At 43.0% G+C, this 24,503-nt stretch overlaps 1 protein-coding gene and 1 non-coding gene across 4 annotated transcripts in view; both read left to right on the plus strand.

The window, feature by feature from the left end:
• ZNF385D (zinc finger protein 385D) overlaps positions 1–24,503 on the plus strand; it is a 911,235-nt gene that overhangs the window by 700,446 nt on the left and 186,286 nt on the right. The window lies entirely within an intron of this gene.
• Positions 12,477–12,552, plus strand: TRNAG-ACC (transfer RNA glycine (anticodon ACC)). The gene has a single exon. It is a non-coding gene; the product is annotated as a tRNA-Gly (tRNA).

The raw sequence follows: 24,503 nt of genomic DNA on the forward strand, positions 1-24,503 counted from the left end.
CCCAGGAATTACAGCTAGATGAGTCTTTACCTCTTTAAAGTTTGTGTGTGTGTGTGTGTGTGTGTGTGTGTGTGTGTGTGTGTGTGGTTTCACTAATATGTTCTCTAAACTGGTCAAGCACTAATAGGGCAGTAAATGACATCAGCACTTCACACAGAGCTCCAGCTGCTGCAACGCAGCCCTCCACTGCTATAGCACGCCTCTCACCTCTGCCCTCGATGGTGCCAGATGAATGCACCCACACAACATCGCTCGCCTTCCCTCCTGCGCTGCAGTGGAAACCAGAACCAGGAGATCACTCAGCAGATGCCGGGGTTCTGCACACCCCTGTGGCGGGTATGATTACGCTCCCGCTGGTATCTGCGCCGTGCTCTACAGCAGCTAAAAAAAAATGAACATTTGTTCTGTAAGATGCATGGTCATTTTCTCCTTCACTTTTTGGGGAAAAAAAGTGTGTCTTATGGAGCAAAAATACGGTATATACATTTAGATTTTATATAAACCCCCAATGAACAAGGATCCATTTCTGGGAATCTGAAGCCTTCAAGAAAAGGCTTTTATTTCTTGTAAACTGATGAAAATAAATATCTTTTACCCCAGTGCTTACCAGGAATAGCTGATGATTTTGTACCCAAGTACTGGCATTAGGAACCTTCTCCCTATCTCAAATCTGGACTTAAGTTTAAAAAAAGGAAGCCACAAATTCAAAGATTTTGCAAGCTCAAAATGCCTTTAGATGCCTGTCTAAAGCCAAAGAAACTGAGGTTCAGAAAGGCTGATTGATTGCCCCAAGGGCATTAGGATATTTTGAAAAATATAAGCAAATACATATTTTTCAAACAATGAGGATAAGGACAGATTTCTGGCCACAAAAATGAGAAGAAAAAATGACTCGTGGTGATCTCCTTGGTATTAAAGGAGGTATTTTCTCCAAAGGAAGGGATTTTTAAAAATCTTTCTTTGCTCGGTTCCAAATATATCGAAGCCCATCTATAATGGTGCTGGAGCGGGGAGAGAGGGTGAGAAGAGACGGGTCTGTGTTGTGGTAATACAGAATCCAGGAAGCTCAAGAGACGTAACCTAGAAACGCTGACTGGCATGAGATAGTTTCAGATTGACCTGTTTTATTAGGCGAGTAGGAAAGAAGAACTCTGCATCTATCTGTGCGCCATGGTCTCTGAGAGGGCAAGTGAGGAGCCGGGGGCTACTGCCACCCAACCTTCCACTGAAATCCAGCACAGAAAAGGAGGAGGTCACCAGGAAATTGTGATTCAGTGTTTCCATGTGAGTGTGTGTGATATAATGTCACACTGACATACTTCACCCTCTCTACCCACCAAAGCACAAACTTACACATGATACGTTTGTCATTCTTGGTAAAAAACAAACAAACCATTAAGTATAACTGTAAGTATTATGCATATTTAAAAAAATATTTCTTTGCATGAGTCAAAGGGCTGTTCTCTGGTATCTGTCCATGAAACTCAATAGACAATTTGGATTTTTATTTTATCCTCATCGCCTACTAATTATGTGTACTTGGGACAATTCCTTCATGCCTTTAATTCTCCTTTACTTCATCTTTCAACTAGAGAAATCAACAGTACCTAAATCACAGGGTGTGTTAGAGGAGTAGAACCCTACACAGTGATTAACCATAACGTGTGCTCAATAGATAGATATTGGTGATGGAGATTGTTATGATGATGAATTGATGATGCTGATGAAGAGGAACTTGATTTTTACATTGCTGATGACAGCAGTGATTCTAGAGTCATCATAACATCCACACTCAGTTGTACTTTTGAGGTTGCTTAGCTATAGATTCCTGTTTCACAGGTGAGCAGGGTGAGGCTTAAAAGAGTGAAGTGATTTGCCTAAGTGTACATAGTGTGTTAGTGACACTGGAACATGGCAGGTGTTTTAGAAATTCAATTCGCATTGAAAGTTAAGGTTGTGGCCTGACCTGTGGTGGCGCAGTGGATAAAACGTCGACCTGGAAATGCTGAGGTCGCCGGTTCGAAACCCTAGGCTTGCCTGGTCAAGGCACATATGGGAGTTGATGCTTCCTGCTCCTCCCCCCCTTCTCTCTCTCTGTCTCTCTCTCTCCTTTCTAAAATGAATAAATAAAATAAAAATTAAAAAAAAAAAAAGAAAGAAAGTTAAGGTTGTGGATTTGGGAAATTTTGATTCTGAACACTGGTTCCTCCATTTACTAGCTGAATAAGAGTGAAAAAAAATTCTTATATTTTATAATCTCTTTTTCCTGTCCAATACAGTGATGATTGATGGTGACAAAAACTGCTTCAGAGGATGCCTGGGTGGATTCAGTGAGGAAATATATACAAAGGGACACTTCCTCCCTGGGTCCTCCCAGAGAAAGTACCACCAGTATGATGGATGTTTAATCACGTCCTTGCAGCAAAGATTCTGATGGGTTTCCTCAGTCTTATATGGCAGAGACCCATGAAATGATGTCAGAGTCCAGTTCCATCGGAGCACTTCTAGAATGAGCCAGGACAGTGTGTTCCAGTTTCACGTCTTTCTGCTGAATCCAAGACTGGACTTTCCAAAGCTAGATGAGTTTGTGTTATGTACTGCATCTTAGATTCTCCTCTCTGATAAATACTGGAAACAAGTTGCCTATAGAGCTTAAAATAGCTCACATGAAAGGCTGCCCGTCTTCTGATGGAATTTGAGGTCATTTTTTTTCTAGAAGGAAGACTGAAAAAAATGCAGGGGGGTACGGATGGGGAGAAATAAGAAATTCCACAAGGGCAGATAGAAGTGTGTGCTTGATTAAACAGTTATTGGCAGCGGTTCCTATTGCCGAGTCAAGTGGTCGTTCTTCACGTGTTTAATCCTTTCAGTTTCAAAGTGAACAAGGGAATAGGGAATATAGAACACGCATATATTCTTATTTTTTTCCTTTTGTTTTAAAATTGAGCCATCTTACCTGGTAAGAGGAGACTAGATGTGGCAAAAAAAACAGACGAAAATCAGAAGTACATTTTCATAGAGTGTTTATGGAGAAGAACCACCTGCTGAATGAGCTTCTCACAACCCCCAACTTCCAGCCCAGCTCAAGGCTGACCTGCCCAGAAAGGCCCAAGGAAGAACCCTGCGCCTGTCTTGGTTCTCCTGTCCGTAGCAAATGGCTTGGACAGACCATACTTTTAGCAGATCTCCAGGAAAAGAGGAAGTGCAAGTCACCAATATGACAGACTTGTACTCCCCAGATTGGCTAAGAACAGATTACAAGCAAAAGACACTTTAGTCTGATTCTCTGCATTTTAGCCAACTTTACTGTCTATATGGTACATTGCTAGTTGGGTGATTTTAAAAATTGCTAGTTTTACCCTTACTAAATACTTCCCAGGCAAAAATAAGAGTGGGAGGGTATATAGGATCATAAAATCATGGAGTCATGAAGGAAATTATAGGTCATATTTTAAGAGATAAAAGGGTGTATTATTTTTTATTTATTTATTTATTTAATTTTTTGCATTTTTCTGAAGTGAGAAACAGGGAGGGAGAGAGACAGACTCCTGCATGTGCCTGACTGGGATCCACCCGGCAAGCCCACCAGGGGGCAATTCTCTGCCCATCTGGGGCGTTGCTGCATTGCAACTGGAGCCATTCTAGTGCCTGAGACAGAGGCCATGGAGCCATCCTCAGCGCCCGGGCCAACTTTGCTCCAATGGAGCCTTGGCTGTGGGAAGGGAAGAGAGAGACAGAGAGGAAGGAGAAGGGGAGGGGTGGAGAAACAGATGGGCACTTCTCCTGTGTGCCCTGGCCGGGAATCGAACCCAGGACTTCTACACGCTGGCCAATGCTCTACCACTGAGCTAGCTGGCCAGGGCAGAATTATTACTTTAATAGAGTCTCTTGTACACACTATGAACCATGGAAGTTTAGCTATTATTTTTACTGTTACTATTACTATGACTACTTCCAGTTTATGTTATGTACTTCTAAATACCTAGGGTGCTTATAACAGTTCAGACTCCATGGCTCCTCCTTATATTAAGAAGTGAAAACTTTGGGAGTGGTTTCAGGAAATCTGTGGAATGCAGAAGAGCCCATGTTACTCGGATGTCAGCAGCCAGTCACTGACCTATGATATAGAATTCAGCAGCTACCTACAGACCCACCTGCCTCCTAGAAAACAGTAAATAGGAATTTGGAGAAGTTAAACAACTTCTTATTTTCCTCTTATTCTATTGCCCTTTTCCCCCCTTTAACCTAAAATGTTCATGAAAGCTAACTTACATCCTTTCCCTCCAAGTGTACCCTTTCGGAAACGAATAGAAATGACTTGCCTAAGGTGACATAGCCAGTGGGTGGCAGATTTGGGAATAAATTCTCCTTTTTTTTTTTTTTTTACTGCCAGTTAATATCTCCTCTATCAAACCCCACAGCCTTCCTCAGTTAATGTCACTTTGCCTTACCGCAAAGCTGTAACTTGTGACCAATTAAACTGGATCCCTTCTGACAATGAAATGCCACTTAAAGCCCGTGGTGTCTGAGTACAGACTTTTTGAAACAGCCTTTCACTCATCTCCAGCTTCAGCTTTCATAAATTCATTGCCCCCTTTACGTACTTCTAAGACTTTCACACAGCAGCAGTCAACAAGCCTTTGTCCACAGTGTTAGGGCCGAGGGGGTTGCTCTACTTGGAAAGAGTGCAGTTGTTCAGGTCGTTGCTCAACGTCTTGCAAATTACAGACAAAGGGGTTATTAATCTACCCGCTCCTTATTTTAAAATATATTTGCAAAAGGAATGCCAGACATTTTTAGTCCACTCTGCTTGCTGTCTGTACAACAAATTTAAACTCTTTAGATCAGATAATAGTTGTGATATACATAAAAATCTATCAGTATCACTGCTTGATACAAAGGCAGATAGATGACTAGCAGATCTCTTTCCACAGAAGCAGCTGGCTTAGCATTTTACAGGAAAATTTCCTTCCACTCCTGAGCAATGAATACTTCATGAGTGATGCCTGTCCCAACAATACACATTTTTTTTTTAGTTTTAATAATTCATTTTAATTAACCCCATGAAGAACAGCTTTTCTCAATATATCTACAAATATCTATAAAAACATCACATACAACCCTGGCCGGTTAGCTCAGTGGTAGAGTGTTGGTCTGGCGTGTGGATGTCCCAGGTTTGATTCCTGCTCAGGGCACAGAAGAGAAGCGCCCATCTGCTTCTCCACCTCTTCCCCTCTCACTTTTCTCTCTTCTTCTCTCCTCCTACCTCCAAGACTCGATGAGAGCAAGTTGGCCTCAGGTGCTGAGGATGGCTCCATGGCCTCCGCCTCAGGTGCTAGAATTGGCTCTGGGAGCAACTGAGCAAGGGCCCCAGATGGGCAGAGCATCGCCCCCTAGCAGACATGCCGCATGGATCCTGGTCGGGGCACATGTGGGAGTTTTGTCTCTGCCTCTCCTCCTCTCACTAAAAAAAAGAACATCACATTCATTAGCCATGAACAAAATGAGAATGGCATGCTGAATGGATTGTAGAAGTCAAGCCTTATTATAGTGAACAGCACCTGATAGAGAGCTCTAACCACACATTCTGATGTATTGTTTCACGGGAAACCGTCTGCCTCATACTACTCTGCATTGCCTTAGGAGGTTGTTTTTAACCTTTTTTTTTTTTTTTTTGTATTTCCATTTTTATCTGTATCTGTTCTGTTGTTTATGATCTGCACAACTTAGAAGCCCCAATAAACAAAGGAGGCATGTAGAATTTCGGTAATTGAGATGGGATTGGATGGTGAGAAAAAGACATTTGATCTACCACCTGCATTTCCTGGCATCTTTTGCAAACTCCCAGCTTTCCTCATAAAACATGACATATTGAATAAAGGGTCATTCTTAAAATTATTCAGAACCCAGTGTAAACGGAAATATGTGCAAACCTTCAAATACGCAGGCTGGCCTTAGGTTAGCTTCCTCGCTAGGTGTCTCGTAGCACCGTGGTTCCTGGGCTTGACCTTCACAACCTGCTAATGATTCTCTCTCTCTCTTTCTCTCTCATTCTCACAGATACACACACAGTTTTTGATTTTGCCAACAAAGGTCATTAAACCAAACAACCTTGCATAAGCTATTGATGTCATGTCATCTAGAAAAATATATTTTAGCACCAAATGAGGTAACCTCAAAAAAAAAAAGGTAATCTTATCATCGCAGTCATCTAGTTTTATAAAAAGAAACAAACAAAAAAACTTGCCTAAAATGTCCTAATTTTTAAATTGTGTTTTACTGCAAAGCACTGTAAAACTCATCATTGATAGACATCAAATCCCTAATTGACATTTTCTTTTTTCTCCTAAGCCCCTGAATACACAAATCCTTTAACCGTGCCTGTCACAGCCATGTCCGTGTGCACTGAAGCGTGGAAATAGCCCACCAGCCTCGGCCCCGCCTCTGAAATTTGTTTGGATCACTGCCTGTTTACAAATTCTAATGCATTTGTCTGTCTCTAATGCTCTCGCGTTCTCCATTCTGTCTCCAAGTATTTGCCTTAGGTCTTTTGTCTTTTTTTTTTTTTTTTTTTTTTTTCATTTTTCTGAAGCTAGAAACGGGGAGAGACAGTCAGACAGACTCCCGCATGCGCCCGACCGGGATCCACCCGGCACGCCCACCAGGGGCGAGGCTCTGCCCACCAGGGGGGTGATGCTCTGCCCATCCTGGGCGTCGCCATGTTGCGACCAGAGCCACTGTAGCGCCTGAGGCAGAGGCCACAGAGCCATGCCCAGCGCCCGGGCCATCTTTTTGCTCCAATGGAGCCTTGGCTGCGGGAGGGGACGAGAGAGACAGAGAGGAAAGCGCGGCGGAGGGGTGGAGAAGCAAATGGGCGCTTCTCCTGTGTGCCCTGGCCGGGAATCGAACCCGGGTCCTCCGCACGCTAGGCCGACGCTCTACCGCTGAGCCAACCGGCCAGGGCTTGCCTTAGGTCTTTTGTATTGGCACCCATCTTGGGCTCACTTTTCAGTTCCATCTTTTTTTTTTTTTCATTATAGAGGTGCAATTTATTTTAAATAAAATCTTTTTGATATATAATTACAGAATTCAGCCTTTCAATGCGTACAATTTGGCTTTTAGTATATTCACAAAATTGTGTAATCGTCACTACTTTTTTTTTTAATAAGTAAATTTTTATTATAATGGGGTGACATCAATTAATCAGGGTACATATATTCAAAGAAAACATTTCCAAGTTATCTTGCCATTTAGTTCTGTTGCATACCCATCACCCAAAGAGAGATCGTCCTCCATCACCCTCTATCCAGTTTTCTTTATACCCCTCCCCCTCTTCCTCCTTTCCTCCCCCCACCCCCCGTAACCACCCCACTCCTGTCCATGTCTCTTAGTCTCGTTTTTATGTCCCACCAATGTATGGAATCCTGCAGTTCTTGTTTTTTTCTGATTCACTTATTTCACTCTGCATACTGTTATCAAGATTCCACCATTCTGCTGTAAGTGATCCGATGTCATCATTTCTTCTAGCTGAATAGTATACCATGGTGTATATGTGCCCCATCTTCTTTATCCAGTCTTCTATTTTTTTTACAGTGATTAAAAGCCTTTAAGCAAACTCTTGGCCAATACAGCAAGAATCCATAAAAGAGTAGTGTCCTTAACATGTTCACCAAGTCCAAGTTGGCCTCATCACCATGCCAAATCCCTGAAAAATGCAACCCAACCACAGTTCAGTCTGTTAGGAGCTGTCACAGGGAGCAGGAGTCCAGAAAAGTCCCCATCCAGGAAAAGTCCTCATGGCACTGGAATTGTTGTCACCATTCTATACTTTGCAGCTCATGTCCAAGTCCCAATGACTGCTGCTTCTAGCTGGTAATGATTCAGGTAGACTGGAAAAGCCATTTGCAGCATGCGTGGATATGGAGCTTCTGTTCTCCTCTGCCTGGAGAGATGAGACCAGGTTGCTCTTCCCTGGAGCTCTGCGACTGTGGCATGGTAAAGAGAACCTTGGGATACACTAAGCTGTATCCAGGTAGATTCATAATAGAGGTGGGCAAAAGGGGGAAAGAGAGCTCTAAATTAGGAGTAGATCCCAGCCTGAAATATGAGTGGGGCATTGAGGTAGGAGGGATAAAGGAAACACTATATATTAAGCAAAGCAGCAGAAAATAGGATTATCAACACCCACAACAGAGATCTTTGAGGGAAGAATAAAAAAATCTGACTATTCAGGCAAAACATAGTTAAGTGGCCCTTGTGCCAATGAGATCAGTTTACCTGCTTCTTGGAAGAAATACCCTAGGTTCGTCCACAGTGTCGTAGGTGGGGCCGACGGCCCTGGGCACCTTCAGCCTTCAGTGGCTAACCCCAGCTTTCTGGGCAAGGTTAGGTCATAGGTGGCTGGAGCAGGGCTGGAAGAGACTAAACCCTCCCTTAGAAGAGTGAGGGGGAAGCCTACCTTCCAGTGTCCCTGTTTCCTCACAGCAGAGGCATGTAAGCCTGGCAGGCTTTAGCTCAATGACCTTCCTTTCCACTATTGAAGCAGGCCCCAGATGGCATCCTATGAGACCCCTTTGGGGCATTGGAGCCTTTAAGGGTGTATCCTAAAAGCTGGTAGTTCCCCTGATCTCTATTGGGCTTTTTCTGCCTCTAGGTATCTTAAAAGCCATGCTCAGAAGATCTTGCTGAGGGGTTTGAGGATCCCCATCCGCCTATATAAATCTTTTCCATATATCTGGAGCTATTTGGAAAAAGACAAAACAGTGTTATTAGCTGGATCTAATAAAGAAGGTAGTAGTTTGCAGGCAAAAAAGATTTGGTGTCTCCTGTTCATTAGCATTCAAAAGAAATGTAAATTTTTTTAAAGTAAAAAGCATGATATAGTAGACCTGTAGGAGTTCCAGGATATGACTACCCTCTTTAAAAAAAATTTTTTTTAAATTGACCTTAAAATGTTTGCTGAGTACCCTTTAATAATACCTTAACTTTAAAGATTGTAAGCATGACAAAATACAGTAAATGCTTTTGCTCCATATGCAGGAGCATTTTCAGTTTAGCCAGTTTAGGAAATCCAATAATAGAACAATGCATACAAGACAATGAGCTATAACATGTTTAGCAGCCTCTCCTGTTCTGACAGAGGTTACTATAGATCTGGAATATGTATCTACTGTAATGTGGACATACGACTGTTTGCCAAATGAAGGTATATGAGTAACATCCATCTGCCAAAGTTGTCCTGGTAGGGGTCCTTGAGGGTTAACTCCAAATGAAGGGGCAGTATAGGACCCCTTGGACAGGATTTCCCAATCTGCCGTGCTGCTTCCTGAGAAAGTTGAAACTGTTTACACCGGGCTGCAGCGTTCTGGTATGAGACTGACTTGCTCGGTCTGTCATGGTTGCTCCATATAATTTTCTTTTGGGTAGCTTGATCAACAAGGGCATTCCTAGGCCCTGACCGGTTGGCTCCGTGGTAGAGTATCGGCCTGGTGTGCAGGATTCCTGGGTTCAATTCCCAGTCAGAGCACACAGAAGAAGTGCCCATCTACTTCTCCACCCCTCCCCTTCTCCTTCCTCTCTGTCTCTCTCTTCCCCTCCCACAGTCAAGGCTCCACCAGAGCAAAGCCACCCCGGGCACTAAGGATGGCCCCATGGCCTCTGCCTCAGGCGCTAGAATGGCTCTGGTTGCAACAGAGCAACACCCCAGATGGGCAGAGCATTCTCCCCCCCCCCCCCCGCCCCCGCCGTAGGCATGCCATGCGGATCCCGGTCAGGCGCATGCGGGAGTCTGTCTGACTGCCTCCCCATTTCCATCTTCAGAAAAATACAAAAAATAAATAAATAAATAAATAAAAAATACAACAACAAAAAAAAAGAGAAAAAAACACACACACAAAAAACAGGGCATTCCCTTGTGCTAAAGCTCCAGGGAGCATAGAGTGAGCTTGAGTATGTCCTATGAAACATGGAGCTCTATGTTGACATATAAGTCTTTGAAGAAGGAGGATCATTTCCATCTTGACACTTCCTATCACATCCATGCACCTCAACCAAAGGTGAGAGGTGCTTCCGCCACTTACCTAGCCTTCCCTTCAGGGGAGGGAGTACCGGCAGTGGCCAAGGTCGCCACAAGGTGGCAGTAGTGATAAATCTCCTCAGGACTTGATCTTGCCTTAGCTACTGGAATGTGACTGGAACCAGATAGGAGCATCCCGCAAGGAGAGAGAGAGATCTGATCTCAGCACATGACATTTCATCCGCTTCAATAAATAAGTCCTTTTATTACTCAAGTTCAGTGGCCATCACTTTGCCTGTCTGTGTTAGGTGTATATGTTGTAAGGGCTTTTGGTGAAAATCGAAACACGTTAGGCATAGTTTCTAGCACAGGTGGCTCTCGGACCATGTCAGTTTCTTTTCTACTTTCTCACCTTGTCACATAGTCACACAAAAGACACCTAGTAAGGGCACCTGGGTAGGTTTGTTCTTCTTGGCTGTGTCTCTGAAATATTCTGGACTAGTGAGTATAAACTCCAGAAGTCTTGGAGCATTATACATAGAGCAGGAGCTCTGAGCTAGGTAGACATGGGGTTCAGTCCTGGGGAGGTGACCTTGGCAGTGTGTTTATCCTCCTTCAATTCCAAGTTTCCTCATCTGTAAAATGAGAATTGTATCATTTGTTCCATAGGGCAGCTCTGAGAATTAAATGGAGATAAAAATGTGGAAAGTACCTGACCAACAGTATGATTTAAATAAAATGGAACCTTTAAGAACTCTGGAAGGAAAGAGTGCTTGAGTGACAACGTCAGATTGCTTTGACCACCTTGGCAGCTCTGTCCATCGGAAGTAAAGTTTTTGTTCTATGTGGTGGCCACATCTGGCTATTTTTTTAAACTGAATTTATTGGGGTGACACTGGTTAACACAATTATACAGGGTTCAGGTGCACAATTCTAAAACACATCATCCATGTACTCTTTTGTGTGTTAATCCGCCTCCCAAGTTAAGTCTCTGTCCATCACCATCTATCCCCCTGTACCCTCCACGGCCTCCTCCACCCCACAACTGGCTATTGAGCACAGGAAATATGGCTAAGGAGATCTAGGAACTGAATATTTACTTTTGATTCATTTAAAAGTAAATAGTCACAGTTAACTCTGTCCTCAGTATTGGACAACACAGGAACAGAAGCCGTGTGAGCTTTTTGTGTCCCTGCAGTCCTGAAAGCTTTTCCGCACAGCCGGTTTCGCACCTTTACATTTCAGTGTGCCCTGCACAATTCTGAGCTAGTCCTTCCTGCTTATTCTTCATTTGGATCATCTCATATTCTTACTATCAACAGGAAGAGCCAAAACATGTAAAATGCCCGTATCTGCAAAAATAGGAATCTTGGGAAGACTTAGGAAGTCCCCTACCTTGATTTTGGAATCATTAGAAATGTTTTATTTCTTCTTACTTACAAAGCTAATTAGATTAGTTCTTGACTACTTTGACTATTGCAGTCTACCTTCAAAGAATGTCAAGTATTTTCTAAAAATCAATTTTGTTCTACCTTTTTACATGATCATTTTAGCTTATGCATCCTTAAATTTGGATTAAAGAAAGTATTGGAGAGGTAGGCAAGAGGCTGATGATGAATATTTATGAGTGACTAGACTGTTAAAAAGTCCAATTTTTATGGGATCTTAATCCTTTGCAAACCTCATATTTGGTGGTAGGAAAGGGGTGGGTTTGGCAGGTCATTCTAAGGAGAAGATTTTTTTACCTCTGGTCTTTAATAAATTGAAACTTGGCTTCAACTCAGAAGCAGGAAACAGTCTGGAGACCGCAGTGTGACTGCAGTTGAAATAAGATGTGCTTCTCTCGCCATCCGGGATTCAGATTGCAGCTGGCTCATGGTTTTCCTGGAATACTCAGCACTAACCCTGCATGATGCTTGTGCTGGGTCTTCTGAGGTGCTGGTAGAGCGCTGGGCAGTGATGCTTCCCTTTCTGAGTTCTATGTAGGCACCCAAGGGTTTCTGGGAATGTTGTTGAGCCAGCATTTGTCCAGGTGCCTGGATTTCCACCCATCCAATTCTTTTTTACGTATTTATTTTAAAATATTTATTGATTTTAGAGAAATAAAGGGAGAGAGAGAGAGCAAGAACAAGAGAGAAAGTGAAAGAGAGAAGTATCAATTTGTCGTTCCGCTCAGTTGTGCATTCATTGGTTGCTTCCCATGTGTGCCCTGACTGGGAATCGAACTGGCAACCTTGGCATTTAGGGACAATGCTTTAACCAACTGAGCTAACCAGCCAAGGCACCACCCATCCAGTTCTTGCTAATTGTCATTATAAGGCCTCAGAATATAATTATTTTTCATATTTCAAAAGAAGAAATGCACCTCCATGTTTATGGCAGCATTGTTTACAATAGCCAAGATCTGGAAACAGCCCAGGTGTCTGTCTGTGGACAAGTGGATTAAAAAGCAGTGGTACAGGCCCTGGCTGGTTGGCTCAGTGGTAGAGTGTTGGCCTACCGTGCAAGAGTCCTGTGTTCGATTCCCAGCCAGGGCACACAGAAGAAGCGCCCATCTGCTTTTCCACCTCTCCCCATCTCCTTCCTCTCTGTCTCTCTCTTCCCTTCCCGCAGTCAAAGCTCCATTGGAGCAAAGTTTGCCCGGGCGCTGAGGATGGCTCTGTGGCCTCTGCCTCAGGCGCTAGAATGGCTCTGATTGCGGCAGAGCGATGCCCCAAGATGGGCAGAGCATCGCCCCCTGGTGGGCATGCCGGGTAGATCCCGGTCGGGTGCATGCAGGAGTCTGTCTGACTGCCTCCCCGTTTCCAACTTCGGAAAAATACAAAAAAAAAAAAAAAAAAAAGCAGCGGTACATATACACAATGGAATACTATGGGGCCATGAAAAAGAAGGAAATCTTGCCTTTTGTGATGGTATGGATGGACCTGTAGATTATTATGCTAAGTGAAATAAGCCAGGCAGAGAAAGACAAATATCATATGACCTCACTCATTTGAGGAAACCAATGAACAATGTGAACTGAGAAAGGGAATAGAGGCAGAAGTGAATCAAAGGAACGAGAGGGAAAGTGGTCAGAGGGAAAGTAGAAGAGAAGATGGGATCAGAGAAGGGAAAGAGATTGGTTAAATTATATATCCATAGCACACCATTATAGAGAGCAGAAAAGCAAATCCTGGAGGGGAAGGGGGGAGGGCATTGGGGGAGGGGGCAAGGGGTATGTGGAGGGAACACGGGGGTGGGGAGAGATGTATTGGGTGAGACACCTGAATATGTAAACACAATAAATTTAAATAAAAAACCAACAACAAACAGTCAAAAAAATAAAATAAAATAAAATAAATCTTTTCCCATTTAGGTAATGCATCTTTATCTTTTACACGTATCTGACTGGAAAAAGCATTGTTATTTTTATTGCAAAAAAAAATAATTACTTTCTTTAATGCCAAGTTTTAGTTTGTGGTTCATTTTATTAGTCTCACAGAAAGCGGATATTTGACAGGTCCTCCTCAGGCAGGGAAAGCAGGGCTTCATTTTAAGGTTGTGGCCAACCTGGGAGGCTCCACAGCAGATCACACTGTGATTTCCCAAGCTGTGCTGTGATGCAGAAAAAGCACTTTTATGAGTAGAGGCATCTCTTAAAATAGTGTCGTTGGTTGCACATGATTTGGGAATAAAAGCTAAACTGAATAGATACTTGTAACATTTTCTTTACTGTGTCTTGTTCCATCTTGACCAGGTACATGGTTCAATCCATTTATGTGTGCAAAAGCAAACAAATCAATCACCATAAAACACCTTAGGGCCATTTCTCCATTTTTCTCAATAGATCCTGATGATTTTAACATATTTCAACTTTTCACTTCAAACTCATTGATGAGCATAATTCAGTACTAAGTGAGAGGAGGAAAGATAGAGAGACAGACTCCTACATGCCAACCAGGATCCACCTGGCAAACCATCTGGGGCCATGCTTGCAACAGAAGTATTTTTAGCGTCTGAGGCAGAGGCTTCACAAAGCCATCCTCAGCATCCGGGGCCAGTGCACTGGAATCAATTGAGCCATGGCTGCAGGATGGGGGGCGGGGAGAGCAAGTGGGCAGGGTAAGACAAGCAATTGGTTGCTTCTCCTGTGTGCCCTCACTGGGAATCGAGCCCAGAAATTCCACATGCTGGCCAATGCTTTACCACTGAGCCTACCGGCCAGGGCTCAGTACTACTTTTGCAAGAAAGATAATCTGCAGTTCAGATAATCGTGAGTTACTGAAATGGTGGGGGAGATGGTTTAAAATTAATATCATCCCCATGTATTATATAAAGAAGCAAAACAAAACCGCTATGGTGCTATGACCATACCATATATACTGCAGTGATATTTTAAGGATCATGTACAAAGTTATTTTTTCCCTGAGATTTGTTATTAATGTGTAATAAAAGTATTGTTATTAAGGCAAAGCATCATTTTATAGCCTATGATAAAGCAATAAGAACTTGTATTTGTGTAAGTACTATACATTAATGCCTGACCAACATCATTTCTTTGGCTATTTACAACAGCTCAGTGGAGTGGGTGCTGTGTCATCTTCAAATACAGACAGGGAAACTGAGAGCCACACTCACGTAAATCACGCCACTGATAAAGAGCAGAGCTCTCCTGTGAATGAAAGCAGTGTGAAATCTGAGCTCGTATTCTCAAACACCAGCTATACTACTTCTGACTATAAAAAATGGTACTTCTTCTAGCTAGGGACATTATTTTATCATTGTTTCGTTTCAGTGACAAGTTGAGAAAGAAAAGCTAATAAACATTTTCTTTTTCATTTGGGGGCAGGATTTTTAAATTATTTCCCTTTACCATTACATTTTGCTTCGAGCCTCCACATAAATCATTTTGAAAGAACAGATGAATTATTTTAAAGACTTGAGTCTTAGTTAAAATGAAGCTACATATAGAAGTATTACAGCCATCATCAGGTAAAGTGAGAATTGGGCAAACTGCATCTAGTTTACATGAAAAAACAAAAATAATAATTGTGTCCAAGGGAAATTAAAATGAAGACCTCTTAAGGTATATAGATGAATTGAATTTAACACAAAAGTGAATTTGATTATAGAGCTATATAAATTTTATATACATATGTAGGTAGAGATATACAGATATAGATATAGATATAGATATGTGTGTGTGTGTGTGTGTGTATATATATATATATATATATATATATATATATATATATATATATTTTAAATGAACAAAACAGGATGCCCCACAGAATTTCCCCTAGTATCTGCAGAGCCTGGCCAAGTATTGTTTAGTGGGGACCCTGGCTCTGGAACAAGTTGATTATAATATGTATAACAGAATCAATGGGCCCATACGAGGTGTAGTGAGAAATGAACTACCATATGACCCAGCAATACTTTTACTGGGCATCTATTCAAAACACTAAAAAAAAAACCCCAAAAACATGTTGGTATACAAAGTCACATGCACCTCCATGTTCATTACAGCATTATTTACAGTGGCCAAAACATGGAAACAACCAAAGTGTCCCTTGATAGAGGATTGGATAAAGAAGATGTGGTACATGTATATAATGGAATACTACTCAGCCATAAGAAATAAAGACATGTTGCCATTTACGACAGCATGGATGGACCTGAGAACATTATACTGAGTGAAATTAGTAAATCAGGAAAAGCTAAGAACTGTATGATTTCAAACCTAGGTGGGATATAAAACTGAGACTCATGGACATAGATAAAAATGAAGTGGTTACCAGAGGAGGGAGTTGGGGGGAAGGGAGTAAAGAGGGACAAATAGATGTTGGCGGAAAATGATCTGACTTGGGTTATGGACACAAAACACAATCAACAGTTCCAATGCTGTAGAGATGTTTACCTGAATCCTATTGATTGGCGCCCCATTAAATTTAACTTTCTTTTTATTTATTTATTTATTCATTTTAGAGAGGAGGGAGGGAGGGAGAGAGAGAGAGAGAGAGAGAGAGAGAGAGAGAGAGAGAGAGAGAGAAAGGGGGAGGAGCAGAAAGCATCAACTCCCATATATGCCTTGACCAGACAAGTGCAGGGTTTTGAACCGGCAACCTCAGTGTTCCCAGGTTGACGCTTTATCCACTGCGCCACCAGAGGTCAGGCACAAATTTAACTTTCTAAATAAAGTTATTTTTAAAAAGATGCTCATTTAAAGAAAAGAAAAATTAGAATAATGAGTAGCAAGAGCTCCTTATATAATTGTTGTTCACTTAGTGCACATGATTTTTTGTAGGGTCCAGATAGTGTCTCTTTCTGTTCTTTATTACCCAGTGTACAATTCCAGGTGGATTTGATATCTTTCACTGTAAGAAGGAGGGAACAGCGTTGTATTAAAATGCCAGGGCTCTGCAGAGCTGGTTTGTATTAAAAGAGTAGATCTTGCTTCCGCTTTTTTTATTAACCACCATTAATTTAAGGGTTGTTGCATTGTTATTCACGAGCTGCTTCATCCATCAGCTCCATCCAGATGAAGATTGACATCCAGTGACCCAGTGATCTAATGATCAAAGGTTGTTATGTGCTTTTCCCCTTGATGATGACAAGAATTGCAAGTCTTCCAAAGTATGTAACAAAGTGTGGAGGATAATTCTTGGTGACATTAAATTTACAATTTGAATTTTCTTGCGTAAACATAGCATAAATGTCTCCCACTGCGTTCTGAACAATTGAGGAGGTAATCATTGCTTTTCTAGAATGTGCTCTTTTCTTTTTTTCTTTTTTTTTTTTTTGTAAATTTCTGAAGCTGGAAACGGGGAGAGACAGTCAGACAGACTCCCGCATGCGCCCGACCGGGATCCGCCCGGCACGCCCGCCAGAGGCGATGCTCTGCCCACCAGGGGGCGATGCTCTGCCCCTCTGGGGCGTCGCACTGACGCGACCAGAGCCACTCTAGCGCCTGGGGCAGAGGCCAAGGAGCCATCCCCAGCGCCCAGGCCATCTTTGCTCCAATGGAGCCTTGGCTGCGGGAGGGGAAGAGAGAGACAGAGAGGAAGGAGGGGGTGGGAGTGAAGAAGCAGATGGGCGCTTCTCCTCTGTGCCCTGGCCGGGAATCGAACCCGGGTCCCCCGCATGCCAGGCCGACGCTCTACTGCTGAGCCAACCGGCCAGGGCTGAATGTGCTCTTTTCAATGGGCACTACACCCCTGCCACCAAAACAAGACCGCTGGCCTGCAAGGACAGAGAGAGAAGGGCAGTTCCATTCTGGCAAAAAATGGTCCACACTCAGGCATCGCCTAAGATTACAGGGACAGCACAAAATGGAAGACTTCAGTGGGAGACAGGAAAGGACTTTGACCAGAAGGATTTGTTAACCTGAGGAGGAATCTGTTAACAGTGGAGCTGATGGTGAGGTTGGGTAGCTGTTCTGAGTGTCGACTGAGGGGGTGCACAGGGCCAAGGTCAGTGCCCACTGTGTCAATGGAATGGACCTGGATGGTCAGAACAGGGGGTGCAAGGTCCCTTTTAGGTCCCAGGGGTGCAACTCAAGCAGGGTCCATGGTGGATGGTAGATAGACCAGAGCCCCAAACAAGCCGTGGGTTTGATGGATGTAAATATTATCCCAAATCAGGTGTCAGCAGCTTTGGTAGCCTGATACATACAAGCTATTCCCAATCATGCTCCTGAAACTATGCTGGCCACAGGTGTGATGGCCTCAGAAGGGCAAGTCCCTGAGCTCTGAGTAGGGCATCTGGGTATCTCCAAGGATGACCCTGACATCACCTGCGGGTCCTGGCACCCATGCCAGACTTACAATATTTTGAGGAAAACACTCCAAAGTGCAGGGTGGAGGCAGGCTGGCTTCATTCCTAAGTCTAAGGACCATATTAGCCTGGCCTGTGGTGGCGCAGTGGATAAAGTGTTGACCTGGAAATGCTGAGGTCTCCAGTTCAAAACCCTGGGCTTGCCTGGTCAGGGCACATATGGGAGTTGATGCTTCCAGCTCCTCCCCCCTGTCTCTCTCTCCTCTCTCTCTCTCTCTCTCTCTCTCTCTTTCTCTCTGTCTCTCTCTCCCCTCTCTAAAATGAATAAATAAAATAAAAATTTAATAATAAGGACCATATTAATGCCTGGGCCCCAGCCCTAGGGATTCTGAAAGACAGTCTGTACCAAAATTACATCTGTCTCTTGGTAGCTATGTAGATGGACTACATTTAACACCGTGGATTAATTGACATTTATGAACACTCTTCTCTTCATAAGCTTACATGAAGTCTTTAACATCGAATGCCTTCCTGTGGAGGAATGAAGGTTATATGCTTTATCCTCTTTCAATGGAGCAAAAATGTAACTTGCAGGCTTTTGCTTCTAGTAAGTAACAAACATACAATTTGAACCTTGATCTTTCTACTCAAAATTCAGAGCTCAATTTATTTTATCATTTGACTTCGCAAAAACACTTGCCTTTCCTCTGCTTTGTGAGGTTCAGCGTGAATCTAACAGAAAGACCGAAGACCTGCCCATCTGGAAAGTTTACAAACGAACACTGGTGTCTACCAGTGTTTACTATTTGGTGTCAAGGCAAACTGGGGATATTGAAACTCTGAGGGCAAATGGTCTTGACCTTTTATTTTTTTAAAGCATTATTTTTGACTGCCTTCCTCTTCTGTCGCTTTTTTTTTCTGTTAAAATATATTCATCTTTGATCTATGATAAGACCTACGGGAGATTTTTAGTACATCAGAGTCTCAATTTGTGAGTAATAAAAAATGAGTGGAAACTTCGTGTCTCCTATAAAAGTAACTGCAGTCTTTATTAGCAAATTGAGGCTCTTCTTGACTGTAAAGCGATGGAGCCCATGTTCCCAGCCAAGGAAATGAAAGCAAATCCAAAATACAAGAGAATGAAAGTCCAGCAGAGTAATAGATATCCCCTTGTGTACTAAGGACCAAACACACACAGAGACTCACGTGCACACACAGTGCTAAAGAGCAGGAAGGAAGAGACACTTCAAATTAGTACAAGGACAGAAAGCAGTTTAGAATTAGTAATCAAACAGGGAGCTTTTTCTTACTCTTTTTTTGTCACGAGAGCAGAAAGTGTGCTTGAGCGTCTCTGAAGATCACAGGCAGCTTTCCTTTGTCCTCGGTAACTAATTTAACCCGTTTTACAGCTCGAGTGCGTCCTGTTCTTGCATTATTAGCTGACATCGGCATTTCCCACCGAAAGGCTGTTCTTAGTGGTGATCATTTGCCTCTGCACAAAACAGACAACTTTACACACACACACACACACACACACACACACACACACACACACACACACGATTTTTTGTAAACTAATGACGTGAGCAATCGGCAGTTTCTCCGTCACTGCATTGTGAACACCCTGCACCGCCACCCCTAACCAGCCCCTGCTTTGGCCTGTATTTAACGATTCCCCTTAAGCTTTACCATAGCTGATGTTAAGGTATGTTTTATTTTTTCCCCACCACAAACTATTCTTTACAGAAGAATGTTAATTAGTAACTGATAGATATAAAGATTGCCAGCGACAGCCCATTAATTCCATTTACTTTAATAGGACTTAGAACTTAGCTTGCAGTACAGCTGTATTCAGACTGGATTATAAATGTAATTTTTTGCATCATTAACTTCCCTGATTAATCTTAGACAGCAAATGCATAATTATCAAGGGAAAGAGCCACCCAATATTTGCAGCAAGGCGTCCAGCTTTCTGACTTGTGCTTCTGCAACCTTCCCAGTAGCATCGGGGTAAGTAGGGCAGGTTTTTAGAAGAAATGATTGCTTTCTGTTGCTTACCGATTAACCCACACTAGGTATTTAATGCTTCAGAAAATAATGAATGTGCGAGTGTGTGTGCACGTGTGGACAGCATACGTAGGCAGGCATGCACAGCCTTGCTTTACTTAGTGTGTTTGATTTGTGATGAGTTCACCTGCGCCGATTTGCAGGACAATAACACACTATTCGTTTGCATAGGCAGCTTGCCAGTTCTGGACTTAGCATCTCTTGCCAGTTCTGCCTCCTGAAGCCTTTGGGGAAAACTGCCTCCTACCACTGTGACATTTCAGGGTTGGGGTATACCGGCAAGCATTCTATCACAGCCACCCGTGTTCCTGTTGGGTGTATGACTCAATCAAAACATGGAACCAAATAGGCAGAAGGCATTCAAATGAGAAGAATCAGTGAGCTGAGATTAAAATCCCTCTTGCTTGCTCTCCTGTGCTCCCCGAGGAGGCAAGGAGGAGCTTAGGTGCTCAAAGCAAACTGCCCTGGCGTAGGATGAGCCTGCATCCAAGCCCGTACTCAGTGACTGATTTGAACGAGACTAATTATTGGCTTGTTAATATAAAATGGCACTTCATTAGCACAAAGCTTCCTGCTAAGGAAGCAAGAAAACATTGGATGCAATTGTATGTCTGTTCACCAAAATAGAGTCATTAAATAGGGGCTGAGGACATGGGGAGAGAGAGGGGAAAAGTTTTAAAGCTCTGCATGAAGAGAACTTCTGTAGTGAGTTATGGTGATTAATGGGAAGAGCAAACAGCCCCATTTTAGCCGTCTCATCTGTCCTCGATTTTGAACTCTAGAGGTGGGAGACCCGGTGTATAGATCAGGGGTCCCCAAACTACGGCCCGCGGGCCGCATGCGGCCCCCTGAGGCCATTTATCCGGCCCCCCGCCGCACACCCGGAAGGGGCACCTCTTTCATTGGTGGTCAGTGAGAGGAGCATAGTTCCCATTGAAATACTGGTCAGTCTATTGATTTAAATTTACTTGTTCTTTATTTTAAATATTGTATTTGTTCCCGTTTTGTTTTTTTACTTTAAAATAAGATATGTGCAGTGTGCATAGGGATTTGTTCATAGTTTTTTTTTATAGTCCGGCCCTCCAACAGTCTGAGGGACAGTGAACTGGCCCCCTGTGTAAAAAGTTTGGGGACCCCTGGTCTAGATCTTCTGGCCTCAAGTTAAAATACAGAGTATCCAGAGATCTCTGACTACATTTGTTTTCAAACATCAACTTCCCCATGCTGTATTTCTGATATACTGTACTATTCATTGCTTTCTAAGATGGCACTGAAATCTGTGCCCGTGCTTTGCTACCATGCTAGGGTACTCACGGTGCTAGTTTTGAAGGGCTTTCAGTCAGGTGACACATACCTTTGCATTGCATTGGTTGATAGCATGTGTTGAAGAGAGTGCCTGCTTGGTACCCAGCACGGGATGCTGCTGCCTCCAGACACATGATGTAGTCAGTCCCTCCTCGTTCTTTCTCAGGTACAATGTGGGCAAATTGCTCTTGATCTGACGGAGTGCCCAGAATGACCTTGTCAATTAGATCCAAGGAGAGTAGGGTCTTCCTCCTCGTTTCTTTAGCAGGTGTGGGCTGAGAACACGAAAGCTGCCTCAGGTTCTGCCACCGTTACCACCATTTTCCGGACAGAGACTTGTTCCCTTCATGGAATTTTTAGTGGAATAGAACCTCTCTTTTATAGCATCATTAATGTTAAGCAAAATAATGTGATCTTTAGATTTGTTTTATCAGTGTTGTTTTGGCTGGATAATGGAGTATGAGTTTAGAAAAGAAAAACTACAGGCATACCTGGTTGGATCTAAATATGTCTGTACTTATACATATATGCATCTATACATATATACATATATACTCACATAACACATAAAGGTCGAGGCCTGAAGATAGTAAGTTTAAGTTTCAAGTCCTCTTGACTATATTACTTTACATTAGGTAGACTTCTGTTCTTTTCCTAATAGGCTTTTTCCTTATTTAAGATTACCAATTTTTTTTTTTTGCCTGACCTGGCAGTGGCACAGTGGATAGAGCGTTGGACTGGGATGCAGAGGACCCAGGTTCGAGACCCCGAAGTCGCCAGCTTGAGCGTGGGCTCATCTGGTTTGAGCAAGGCTCATCAGCTTGGACCCAAGGTCGCTGGCTTGAGCAAGTATCACTCGGTCTGCTGTAGTCCCCGGTCAAGGCACATATGAGAAAGCAATCAATAAAAAACTAAGGTGTTGCAACAAAGAATTGATGCTTCTCATCTCTCTTCCTTCCTGTCTGTCTGTCCCTATCTGTCCTTCTCTCTGTCTCTGTCATAAAAAAATAAATAAAAGATTACCAATTTTTGCTAGTGTTTCCAAATTTATACTTAAAAGGCTTACAGTATACTAATTTCTATGACATGATTTGACATTTCAAAGAATATACGCCTTGCTTACTTACACTGCAGTCACTGGATATAAATATATTTCTGATGCTATTACGTATTTGATTTATCCACTTCATTCTGAACAGTATACTATATTAGTTTGATAGGGCTGCTGTAACCAATTACCACACAGTGGGTGTCTTAAAACAACAGAAATTATTTTCTTACAGTTCTGGTGGCTGGCAACCCAAAATCAGTTATAGGCAGGGTGGGTTCTTTCTGATAGCTCTCAAAAAATTTTTTTTCTTGCCCTTCCCTAGCTTCTGCTGGCTCTGGGAAATCCTTGCATTCCTTGGTTTGTAGCCACATCCCTCCCTCCCATCCCTGCCTCTGTTTACACATGTTGTTCTCTGTGTGTCCATGAGTGAACTCTCCTTCTGCCTCTGTTTTATAATTACACTCATATGAACTGTTTTTCAGTTTGTTTTACGGTAAAAAAAAAAATGGCCCCTGGCCGGTTGGCTCAGTGGTAGAGCGTCGGCCTGGCGTGCAGGGGTCCCGGGTTTGGTTTCGGCCAGGGCACACAGGAGAAGCGCCCATCTGCTTCTCCACCCCTCCCCCTCTCCTTCCTCTCTGTCTCTCTCTTCCCCTCCTCCTGCAGCCGAGGCTCCATTGGAGCAAAGAAGGCCGGGGCCCTGGGGATGGCTCCTTGGCCTCTGCCCCAGGCGCTAGAGTGGCTCTGGTCTCGACAGAGCGACGCCCCAGATGGGCAGAGCGTCGCCCCCTGGTGGGTGTGCCGGGTGGATCCTGGTCGGGCGCATGCGGGAGTCTGTCTGACTCTCTCTCCCCGTTTCTAGCTTCAGAAAAATACAAAAAAAAAAAAAATACAAAAAAAAAATGACTAGATTTACAAGATAGGGAAGCATTTGTCGTTTGTAGAACTATGTTCTTTTTGGTAGAGGTCATTTTAGGAATGAAAGTATGTTTTGCTGTGATTGGTTATTAAGCATTTAGGGCTCACCCGGAAGATCCAGGGAGTCTAACTCAAGATCCTTCACTTAATTACATAATAAAGACCCTTTTCCCAAGTAAGGTAACCTTTACTCTTTTGCTACATAAGGAAATAGTCACAGGTTCTAGGGATCGGGTCATGACCATATCCTTTGGGAGGCCGCCGTTCTACTCCCTACATAGGAGGATAGGACCCATTGCACCAGGAATCTAGGTGTTCGTTCACAATGATTGAGGCACCGTTTGTTAATCCTGAATTAGAATTCCACAAATGGAGAAGTAGAAGGGGCTTTAAGGATTTGTGAGGCACAGAAAGCTTACTGGCAACCATTCTGGCAACACACAACTTCTCAAGAGTGTAGGAGGGAGAGAAGGCCCGTGGTCTGGTTCCTTCCTGATCCAAATTAATTTGTTTTGGTCATATTACTTGTCTCAAAAATCTTACCAAGGAGACACTAGATCTAAGTGCCTTGTAAAAAAGGTTGAGATATATATCCATCTCAGAGAGAAGCAGTGTTAAGAAAGACCTTGGCAGTATGATGAGGTGGCTAAGAGCATTTACTTCTGGGCTGAATTTGCTTCATAATCACTTGCTGCTTTGACCATGGGCAAGAATCTTAACTTCATCATGCCTTGGATTTGTTTCTACATGTCTACAGCAAAGGTAATAAAAGTACTTTGCTCTTGGAGTTGTTCAGAGGATGCAGCAAACTAATTCATGTCCAAGACGTAATGGGGCCACAAATGCGTTCTATAGCATTTGCTATTACTAGCAAGGATTTCGTCCAAATACACACTTTATAGATGCGCGCAGGAGGTCCCAAGAGTTGTGACTTGTTCCAGATCACACAGCTCTTTAATAGCAGAACTAGACTCAAACCCATCTCTCTGGAATCCAGCACCTATATTACACCTTTGGTTCTTTCCAGAAAACTTTCATGAATAGCTTAGCTGATTGTTCAGAGCACATGGAGAAGAGACACCTTGATCTCAACTGTATTAAGTAGAAAAGTTGGTATCCTTAGTGGCTTGAGAAGCCGGGGTTTTCTATCACTCAACACATTAAGGCTTGTACAGGTAGAAATTATTATTGATGGTACGGGTTTCAAGGACAGAGAGGACGTGGCTGAAATTCAGGCTCTTGCAAAGAAGGAAAATACTAGGTTCGTATTTTTAAAATTTGTGGTAGGGGCAAAATCAATGTACTCTAGTGATTTAGTCAGATGTGGTATCTCCTGACTTCTCAAAAAAATAATCAGCCAAAAGGAAGTAATAATTTGGATATTTGCTGCAATGA

Source organism: Saccopteryx leptura, chromosome 10 (genome assembly GCF_036850995.1).
Source record: "Saccopteryx leptura isolate mSacLep1 chromosome 10, mSacLep1_pri_phased_curated, whole genome shotgun sequence".
In the NCBI taxonomy this organism is placed as follows: Eukaryota; Metazoa; Chordata; class Mammalia; order Chiroptera; family Emballonuridae; genus Saccopteryx; species Saccopteryx leptura.